This window comes from Octopus bimaculoides, chromosome 10 (assembly GCF_046866305.1).
Source record: "Octopus bimaculoides isolate indiv1 chromosome 10, ASM4686630v1, whole genome shotgun sequence".
Classification (NCBI taxonomy): domain Eukaryota; kingdom Metazoa; phylum Mollusca; class Cephalopoda; order Octopoda; family Octopodidae; genus Octopus; species Octopus bimaculoides.
In genome coordinates, this window is record NC_142937.1 from 8065612 (window position 1) to 8077936 (window position 12325).

Genomic DNA, 12325 nt, shown 5'->3' on the forward strand with positions numbered 1-12325 from the left:
TTGTGCAGCTTTTTATTTATACTGGTCTTCAAGACTTTAATCCATGATGAGAGAGTTGCACGAAGTTATCCTTAATATGTAATGACTGATAATGTTGTGCGCAGTTAAAAGAGAAATTAAAGAGAGAAACGCGTTTGAGACTTGTACTAGACCTGTGTCAGTGTATATACAAACAATATACACATGCACAAATATATATATATATATATATATATGTACATAAATAAAAACACATACGCAAAAACGCACACATATGTTTATACGTTACATATATTGATTATTATAATATTCAATTCAACTAATTATATAGAGACTAAAACACTGATATCATTCACTACTAATTTATCAGTTTTCTGCAATGAAGTTTACATTAAATAGAATCTGACAATATTGGTAATCTCTGTCTCTGCCGACTCACTGACTTCTGAGATATTTCCATCATACTTTTATATTTCTCTGTTTATTTGTATTTGTTTAATTATTTCACTGATTTCTAACGTTTTAGCATCATTGTAACTTTATACTAAATCACTTTCTGATATTTACACTTGACATTTAAAACTTGTAACAGCCGTATGTATTTCATATTACGTACATTCATAATTTAATAAACTCCTCTTTTCAAATGTCGTTAACATTAATTTGAATGTTCGTTCGTTTCATCCGACCGCAGCAGATAAGTTCTGCACTACTAACTAGATTAAATACTAACAAATGCAATAATAACTACACTAAAAAGATTATAAAGAGTATTGTGGTAAGATAAAATCCAGAATCGGGAGCCAACATTGTGCTATGTATCCTGGTGAATGATCTGAATCCGAAACCGCGATATTCTTCCTTTTGCACGTGTGAATTATATTTACTTAATGTTTTTTTCTTTTTGCCATATTTGCTTTCAGTTGTTATGGCTCTGACATTTTCCTTTGAATTTCCTAGAAGTTTTGATTACTCCACATCATCAAATAATATTCTTTGCGATATTTTGATCAAAATTTCCATCTCCCGAGTTCAAATCTTGATGATATAAGTATGCATTCTGTAGTCTAGATTTAAAATCATTTCCGTTCTACTCTACCATTTTATTCGATTCAAATGCAATGCCATCATCAGGATATCATTTTCTCTACAATAAAAAGCAATAGCTTCATTTTGTATATTTCAGCAAACCTAGAAATGTAGTCATTGTCTCAAATTATTCTTAAATATACTTATAAAACGGGCCAACGAGGCAGGGGCAGGGACAACAAGGAGAGCGTTATGCATTCATCTAATCTAACCTGCTTGAAATAGCAGTCAAATATTTTTTGGAAGCATACTATATCTTGCATAAAGAATTTATTCGATGTTATAGTCATAAATATACAGATATTGCGTAACTTTAAATAAAGTACCCTCGATAATAGCTCCTCTACTTTCGTAGGAACGCGGTATTTCGTTATGCAATCATAATATACTGTAAAGTATTATTAAACGCTTTTATAAGTCAGTACTGTGTTCTACTCTTGAGTCGATGTGGAGGTAAAATACAACAACAACAAAAGTACCGAGAACTGAAAACATTCATGCGAACATATGCACTGAGACAAACGAATATGTAGAAGCATGTGCACATATTTTTAAATTAGAGAAACTGACAATTGGAATATACTATACAATATGCCAATTACAAATTAATTCAATTTACTACATGATAAAACGATCAATATCGGTACACAAGTGACTCATTGGATGTCTGCTTCAATAAATGTATGATTGAGAAAGAAAGAGAGAGAAAGAGTGAGATAGAGAGGGAGAGAGAGAGAGATAGAGAGGGAGAGGGAGAGAGAGAGAGAGAGAGAGAGAGAGAGAGAGAGAGAGAGAGAGAGAGAGAAGCGTAGTTAACAGCATATTGGTGAAGATACGTACATAATTTATATTGCTAAATAGTGCCAGCTTCATATAAAATATGAAGGCTGTAAAAATACGTCCACAGACATTTCATTTCTTAATTCAGTGATTGGAGTACAGCCATGCAGGGGCAATGCCTTGGAGGCTTCAGTCGAACAGATCGATGGAAGTACTTATTTTGTTTTAAGTCTGGTACTTATTCTTTAGCCGAATCACTAAGATATGGGACGTAAACGAACCAACACAGTTACTCAAGCAGCGATTCCTATACAATATCTATCTATCTATCTGTCTATCTATCTATCTATCTATCTATCTATCTATCTATATATATATATATATATATATATATATATATATATATATATATATATATATAAACAGTTTGGTTGCTTGTTTCTCTGGAGATTGTCAAAATGATGTGGACGCCTTTGATGAGAACCCAACAAGGTTAGAAAATCGATTAAGTTTGTTCGTCGTTTTTCAGTCTCCGGAGAAATGGCTAAAATTTGCTCTGTTTGTAATTATACCATATGTCACGTATATATTATATCATACCTTGATACTGTTTGGATTAAGATCCCCATTGACAGGCCGCTGGTATTTATAGAGTGTTAAACACTTTTGGTATGCAAATTAGGAAATCCTTCATAAAGTAACTGCTGCTTTTGTTCAGTATATAACCAGTTTGGTTGCTTGTTTCTCTGGAGATTGTCAAAATGATATGGATACCTCTGATGTGAACCCATTCAGCTTCGAAAGTCGGTTAAGTTTGTTCATTTTCTTTTTTCAGTCTGCGAAGAAATGGTTACAATTTGCCCTGTTTGTAATTATACCATATGTTACGTATATATATAGATTCTTATTTTAATTTTTCTGACTCTGTATTTGAACTGGTGCACGACACCGTTACATTTTTACAAAAAATTATTTATCGGACAATCTCGTAAGTCGAACAGTTCCATCCAGTCCGTTCCAAAAGGGTTACTTGTATTTTTTTAATACATAAGCTTTTGCTTTAATAGTCTTACAGCAAAATATAACCTCATCAATAATTACGCCTTTAAAATTTAATTTTATACCCGCGACACCACGGACAATTTTCGATGTTTTCTGTAATGTAGATGTCCATCCGTGAGGGAAGATGATGGGCTGGCTCGCCTATGTAGATTTGGAGATACTTTCAAAATGTGTCGACTGCCATGATGGCGCTAGATCATGCATGCACATTTGCCAGTATCGTCGAATTTACAACAGGAATATCATACCGATGAGGTAATGAAGAGTTTTTCTTCTTCTAAACCGGAAACATGTCTATGATTAACTATGGCTAGTTTAGTTCATTATTTTTCTTCTTGTTTTGCCTATGTGAGTTGCGGGTAACTGCTATCTGTTGGAGTTTCAGCCTTTTTAGCTGCTATTTCTGAACTTCGGTATGTGGTGAAGCAACCTGTTGCTGATCCCTTAATTTTGTTTATTATATATATATATATATATATATATATATATATATATATATATATATATATATATATATATATATATATATATATATATATATATATATATATAAGTATATATATATATATGTAATTTAATCATGTCAAGGAACTATAATTCTTTAAGGGATGCTTGCAACCTAGTTCTCCGGTTTATACCAGTGTTCAGTGAAAAACTAAATATGTTACATCTTCATTGATGGATATGGGTATTTAAAATATTTACGAATGAGAAATAGAAGAATATTGACATATGAACATCAGTTTATTCAAAGATATTCAAATCAATATATGAAATTCTTATCTCTACAGCTGTTTCCATATTCAGTTGATTCAATTAGAGAAATCAAATTAAATTAATAAAAAATTTCATATTGAAATTAGTTAGTTAGATATTTCATCAGGAGAAAATTTACCAGAAAGGAGTTACATTCCAAAGTGTCGGTCGAGCCCTTGACAAACTCAGGTGTGGGCGTTTTCGTAATGTATATATTAAAAAAAATACCTTTATGAGTATATATATATACATATATACAAATATGCATGATATAGTTGTGAACGTGTGTTTGTAAAACAATAGTATTTATTGGTAATGATGGTGTTTCAGTTAGGGTGAACTAGGTGTTATATATATATATATATATATATATATATATATATATATATATATATATATATATATGGAGAGACATAGGTAGAGAAGGAGAGAGAGAATAGAGGGACCGAGGGAGAGAGAGCGATAATATTTATTGCGTAACTGTGCATGTGTTTATTAAAAAATGGAAGCCACTTATTTATTTATTCATTTATTTTCTTTTTTCGAAGATACTCCAGTTTACATCTGGATTGATCCTACTGCCGTCCCACAGGCTTCATTGCAGTTGTTTTCTGTTTCGAAAGGAAGACTTTGTTGTGTAAATAATCCTTTGAACGCATTGCCTGTTAATCTAATCTAAGTTTTTAATGTACTGTCGACATCGGGAATGATAGGTTTGCACATCAGCATTTCCTCGATGCACTTCTGTTTAGTGGACAGTGGTCGGGGATTTAACGTTACATAATCGTTGCTGTTGGAAAATGTACTAATGTGTTTGCAGCTAAGTATATGCAAACTGTTTAGGAGAGGCAAATATAACTAACTTTTACAGTGCTGCAATTGAATATTTTATGACATATGGTGGTGGGAGGTAGATATTGATGGGAGTGAGAAGTTGTCTACTACATTTATTACTTCATTCATATTACACGTGCGTGTACGTGTGATTGTCTGTGTGTGTGCGTATGAGTGTCTGTGCGAGAGTGTGTGTGTATGTGAATGTGAATGTGTGTATGTGTGTGTGTGTGTGCGTGTGGGCGTGCGTGCGTATGTGTGTGTGTGTGTGTGTGTGTGTGTGCAATATGTACTGACATAAATGCAATTGTAGATTCAAGCACATAATCTTGCGTGCATAAACGGGTATTTTGTATGTAGATACGAAATATCAAATATAGGCGAAATTTTCAAAACATCCATGAATATAGTGTCTAATAACTTCCGTTAAACAACCAATAAGAACATGTAACCTTTATTATTGAATATACATTTTATTTCCGATACATTATGCGGCATCAGGTTTTGTATATTGTGTCAATTGGAAGGAATTACATGTACATCAAAATATTTCGGAAATAAAATGTTCAAGACATTGCAGGAACATAACATTTCAGTATTATTCGATACTTGTTGAGGCTGAAGCCAAACTCAAACGTTTACTCGGAATAAAACTGACTTCCAGAGAGATAATCTCACCTAATTTCAAAGACAAGTGTTAGACATTGAGTTAAAAAATGAAATGTATAGAATGCTGAATGTTGACATCCATAATGTGGCTATAATTTTGTGTTGGTCAAACTGGTTATATTCGGTGCATTGAGTCTGCATCTCACTTAAAATTTAACGGTCACCATAAACAATTCAAGCAGAGTATTGTTGATCAAAATGATAAAGAACTTTTAATCGATAACATATACCAATGATCTACACAATGCACTAACATTGTATTATATAGTAGTCAGCAATAACTTGTCAGAAAATACTAGAGAATTAAAATTTCATGCCACTACATATCGAATTAAAAATTCAATATGTTTTATTTCCCATCGTGCCTTTACTCAGGGTAGATTCAATCATTGTCTTCTGTAACATAATAGGGTTTATCCCAAGTTAAATATAACGCTTCGAAATACAAACAACTTTAACACAATTCCACTAATACCCTTGAACATGTTCCTGTGCAAGATATTTTCAGTGCTGAGGAATGTAAATTAGTATAAAAATATTAACCTGTTTCTTGCTCTTAGTTTTTCTTTATCTGAAATCCAGTGTTTTGTTCTTAGTCGAGAATAATAATTAATCATCTATTATTTTGATTAAATTGGATTAACAGAAAAATTCTCGAGATGCAGATATTGCAATGCAAATTCAATTGTTATAGAATGGTATACACAATGCTAATGATGATATTTTCAAATGCATTAATATTAGAAATTCAACCCTATTCCAAACGATAGTGCAAATTTCAAGATTAAAAACAAAAGGATCAACTTGATACAGCAATCTACTGGCTAAGAAGGGCATACACTTTCCCTCTGGCTACATTTCTTCTTTAGTTTTTCTCGTCATTATTTTACCAAACGATTTTGTAGCCTCCTTTTAGCTCATATTTCAGCCTTTCCACACTTTTTGTTTTTCTATAAATTTTCGTCATACCTGTGTCTCATTGCAACCTATTTATAAATATATATATATATGTATTTTTTTTTTTTGCTTTCCTGAACAGAGAAAACAGTCATTTACTTGATTCTTGTAGCGCATTGTAATAGTCTTCTTTGATATTTAGTAGATATTTTGTAGCCTTAGAGTAGATATTAAACGATTTATAGTTTTCTAATTGCATTACACCACTCCCAAACTGTAATCGTGGTGAATATAATCTTTATCAGATTCTGTGTTATATTCTAAAGTGGCATCTAACGTCGCTTGCGTTCTCTTTTAAAGGCAATATTTTTGTCATAGAATTAATGTTCTGCTACTTTCCCTGCTACAGTGCGAAAAGATTAATAATAAGAAATGTTAAGGTCAACCTAGGAATAAAACGTTTAGTCTCCGTTTAGCGTCAACTGGAGATAATTGCCTGAAGTAGAAAGTAATGATTGAACAAGAATCATATTTTAAGGACTGCTCGTTTGCGGTATAATCAATAAAATTACTATTTGGTTTATCGTACGAAATATTTTACGCAATGAATTTACATGCCCGCATCGTCGATGGCATTTAATTTGCTGGATGTTTCATCAGCATCTCTATGGAAAAATATGATTTACAGTCATAAACAAGAATTACGTAAGATTATACGACTTTGACTCTGGGTCTGCTGGACAAGGGGCTACCTTAGGTCAAAAACATTTCCCTGCTAAAGAAAGAAAATTAAATTAAAAATGTTCTCTGTGTGATTTTTATATTATTCTTGAATTTATGTCACTAAAAATTTAACGAAACTTCATAAAAAAAAAGAATACTGAATAATATTAAAAAGTGAAATAATAGGAAAACAGAAGATAAAAATCAATAATGCATTATTACGTAAGTCTATTCAAGCCATCTATTTGAAATTGTATTACCACTGGAGTCTATTGAGAACGTAATGCAAAGCTTCACAAGTACTTAAGCAGGAACATTCATACGGAAGTTGTTAATTATGTGCATATAATAAGATTAACTTTCATATAGTTCTGCAAAATAAAGAAATGAATATATAAATCGATACAGTCAGACAGAAAAATAGTTAGATACGAATATATATATATATATATATATATATATATATATATATATATATATATATATATATGTATGTATGTATTGAGAGACAACAAAGGAAAATACATAGCATAGACGTTTATTCTTCTTATTACTTTGTGTCCTTGGAGAATTCTTGATTCCTCACAGTATCTCCCGCTCCTTTTCGGAGATGTTACACATTTCCACTCAGTAGACGGTCTATCTACTTTAAAAGCGGATATAATTTCACTAAATCTAGAATTTATCGTCAATGTTATTTAATATAACCTTACTCGTCCTTTGTTGTTCAAATACAAGCCCTTGGCCACTTGTAGTTATTCTCTTAACTTATTTCCGTGTTATATGTCTATATGTCTGTGTATCCATATGCACATGCATGTGTGCATACAGTATGATTATATGCATATACATATATATATATATATATATATATATATATATATATATATATATATATATATATATATAAATATAAATATATATATATATATATATATAGAGAGAGAGAGAAACACACACACACATATATACAAGTATATATACTTACATGTATACATACATGTATATCTATATATATACACACACACACACACATACATATGCATATCATTACTGTATGTGTGCGTGTGTGTGTAACATACCTGCCTATAAATATGAAGATATTGCAGAAATGGACACTCAGTTTCTAAAAGCAGATAAGTACCTCGGGCAGAAAGAAAATTATTGAAAATTTCGACTAAAAGGGAATAAATGTTTCTTATATTATGGAATCGAGTGATGTATAATGATTGAGACGAATGGAATGTGCTAATATATGTATTCACTCTTAACCTAATCATAGACATCACACCTGCTTCAGCTAGACGGATCGGAGACATGTGAATGAACAAGACTTATATATTCACCATATTCAGAGAAAATTGGCTACTTTATGTTGAATTCTCTATGAACAGAGTCACTTTGTTGCTATAGAACTACAGAAAATTTAATGTGCATCGGGAATCTAACTTACTCGCCAAATATATCAAAGTAATTAATAATAATCAAATACATTGGAGTGAGAAATTTTGAAATTACTTTAATAGAATACTGACAGCGAAGTAGTTTAGTAGGAGTTGAAACAGCAGATAATACAAAATTTAACTGCAACAGTCTGTTTTTATAGTAAAGCCTAAAAATAAATCTAGTAGAGGTGTAACGTGTTGGGTATGTATGAAAATTTGTCGAAACTTTAACTACTAAGTATCGAAGAGAGTATTTCTATATCTGTCACTAAATACCTCCTTCTAAACATACGTACACATACGCACATGCACCCCCACACACCCGCACGCACACACACTCACACACGCATACTCACACGCACTCATGTATATATACATATATATATATATAGATGTAGGTATGCACCAGCATGACCGCAGCCACTTGGCTGAAACACATAAATAAATAAATAAATAAATTTGTATGGATATATGCATATATTTATATATTATTTATATTATTATATGCATATATATATTAGGCTGTTTCACATGAAATGTCGCATTTTTAATTACTTGTTATTTCAGTCATTTAAAAACTCAATTATGTACACCTTGCATTTAATCTGAACTCCTTTTATTTCCAAACAATATCCGTATACAAAATTCGTACCGATAGACCTTTTGAAAATTATAACAACCAAACTATGCTGAGTGATTTTCTCGTATGAGTAGAAACTGGGTCACTCTGCCGCAGAATCTCTACGGAATATCAAGCGGGCCTTTGGTATTGGTTTTGTTGACATCGGAACTGTGCAGAGATGGTTCCAAATCTCTCGTTCAAGATAAAATAAACCAAGGTGTAGGCCAAAATCAGTTATTCAGCATGATGGATTAAATGCTTTGGTTGAACAAACTCCGAGAACAAAGGTTCGAAAATTTTCATTAGAACTCCAAACATCTCGTGCAACTGTTTTTGGACACCTGTGAAAAATTGGAAAAGTCAAGAAAACAGACAGGTTTGTTCCACATAAACTGAACGAGATTTTAATAAAACAGACACCTCAAAGTGTGCTCCTTATTGCTTTCACGACTGGAAGAAGACCATTTTTGTATCAACTCATTACTTTTGATGAGAAATCGATACTCTTTGACAACAGCTGGAGAACAGGACAGCAATTACATGCACGAGAGTCGTCTAAACACTACCCAAACCCACCATTGAACCCTAAAATGTTAGTGGTAACTGTATGGTAGTCTGCGAAGGGAGTTATTCATTATTCATTTTTGAAACAAGCAAAACACGGTAACAGCAACAACGCATTGCCAGAAAATTGATTCTATGCATGGGAATTTGAAAAAAGAAGCAACCCAGACTATGAACGTCCTTACACTCCCCAAGCTACGGTCCAAACGTTGCAAGCCTGAATTATAAGATTTTGCAACATCCTCCCTATTCCCCTAATATGTCTCCTACTGATCGCTTATTTAAGCGGTTTGAGCTTTTCATAAGCAATAAGACATTCTTAAATAGAGAAGAGGTAATTGAAGCATTCGGACAGTTTATCACAACAAAACAGGATTTTTTAAAAAAGAAACTTTAGATAAACGTCATAAATGAACATGAATCATACTTTGATTAAATTAATCAGTTCTCACACACTTCTGAAACATTTTATTGTTTATATATATATATATATATATATATATATATATATATATATATATATATATATATATATATATATATATATATATAGGGAGAATTCACAAAGTAAAAAAAAAACAGACGAAAACAGGTGGTATAGAAAACAAAGAGATGCATTAGTATAACGCTCGGGAATTGAAAAAGTTTTTAACGTGTCGAGCTTACGCTCTCCCACAGAAACGAACACAGTAAGAAACAAGGAGAGAAAAAAAAAGGAGAGAAAAAATGTGTGTAGTGGTCAGCGATCTATCATGGCGAATATATATATATGACTCTCTTATTCTTTCATTCTTTCTTTCTTTCTATCAGCCTCTTCACACTTACTTCGTTCTTTCCACTCTTCTTTCGTTCCCCTCTCTCACATTTCCTGGTTTTCTCTTCATTATCACCTTCTCTCCTCTTTCACTTCACTCTGTCCCTTTTCATTTTCTCTCGTCCCTCCTTAATTCTTCTATACCTCTGCCTCTACCACTCTCCTCTCTCTCCGCGTTTCCGGTGTTCGGCCAAGTCTAACCTTTGTTTCTTGGTTCGACTACCATGCGTGCAACATCTATATTCCTCCGCATGCCTGTCATTTCTTATGTCTCAGCCGTAAGGCGTCACTTCCATACGCACCAGCTTAATTTAATTCGTCCTTAGTCGAATGGCACCTGTTATTAATGTTCTATTATATGCATTTGTATTTGTGTGCCATTTCTCCCCTTTTTCCGTCCATGTTTTCGTATACATTCGCTGCTTTCTTCCGAGGAATCAAGTGCTCTTAGTTTAGTTCTTCCTTGCGGCTGGCCAGATTGGAGCAATCTCAAGTATAACCAGCCGAAATTGCAAAGATAATCTGGAACTCGACAGAGGAAAGAAAACTCCGAATGACCCGTTCTTGTTTTTTCTTGTCCCTTTTTTGTATCATCTGTCTGGATGGCTTGCGTTCTTGTCCCATTTTTTTTATTCCTTTATATATTTAAAGCAGTTGTATACTGCCAACTTAATGTGACAGTCCCGGTAAAGGAATCATACTGCTGCTAATTAGCCTTAGGAAGCTGGACCGCTTCCTGTCGGCCTTGACACATTTCCTGTGTCCCTATGTTTGTGAGGGGGAGACAAGCAAGCACCTCCACCTAGCCAAGCCTGCATTCAGGGACATGTTTCTGAGGACAGGCATCTTTTCGGAGAAAGTACTAGGTCCCTATTTTTTCGGGTTTTACGTTATGAGTTCAAATTCCACCAAGGCCATGTTTATTATTCATTCCTTCAGGGTCAATAAAATGGAAACCAATTGAAAAATAGGGTCTATGTAAGCCCCTACTCCCGCCCAAATTGCAGGCCTTGCGCCAGTAGTGGAAAGGTGATTTTTACATTAATTATCGGTAGCTAAAAGGGAAAACTTTTGAGATTTTTACCAAGAACGCAAAACTAGAAAGAAATACATGGCATTCTCTTTTTTACTTCAACATAATCGCACAGACAAAAATCGCACAGACAAAAATCGCACTACACTATGTGAATACATACATTAGTGCTTTTGATCTTGTAAGTAAATGCCTAACTCTCAGTCTCGATAAGCTTGGCTTTTTAGAAAAAGAAATTAGCCGACTTACATTTACAAATACAGTCTTTAAGCAGAAAAGTAAAACTATGCAAGATGTTTCTCACGTTTAAAATGTCAAATTGTTTTCGTTATCTACTTTCCAGCGACGGAGGTTTGTATCTTCAAAGGAAGAATTTAAAGACTTGAAAACAGAAAAAGATCATACATACATAACATGTAAATACATATATGTAAGTATACACGTATGCACATATATATCCGTACATGTATATATATGTGTGTGTGCGCGCGTGGACATGTTTCTGTTTGTGTATACACATGTATGTATATATATGTACATGTGTGTGGATATGTATATGTGTATACTCACAAACACATATCCACATAAATATATGCTTACATATGCGCGTGTGACATTCGTCTTTAAATTGTAGCCCGTTATATCCTAATTTAATAGTGCTCTATTTTGGCTGTATAACCGCAAGAAATTTTTCCTCACTTGTATTGTTGCAGTATTAAAATATATCACGTTGATATTTATTGCTGCGTTTTAGGGAAGGGTATAAAGGATAAAACTGGTTAATGCTTCTACACTGTCAATGCTATATTTTGTATCTTCGATATAAATCATCATTGAAGAGTATCAACCCTTTTAGAAAATAAAAGCCACCCAGGAAGTAAAATATTTCATCGGAATTCCTTTCTTCTTAGTAAAGTATTTTACTCTATTTACGACGCACATGTGCCAGGTAAAGTTATTGAAGACATAAAATTTCCTCACCCTTGTGTATAGATTATAGCATGTGACGCTATATAAGTTAGCAGGAATTTTTGAAGTTAACAGAGGTACAGAGACAG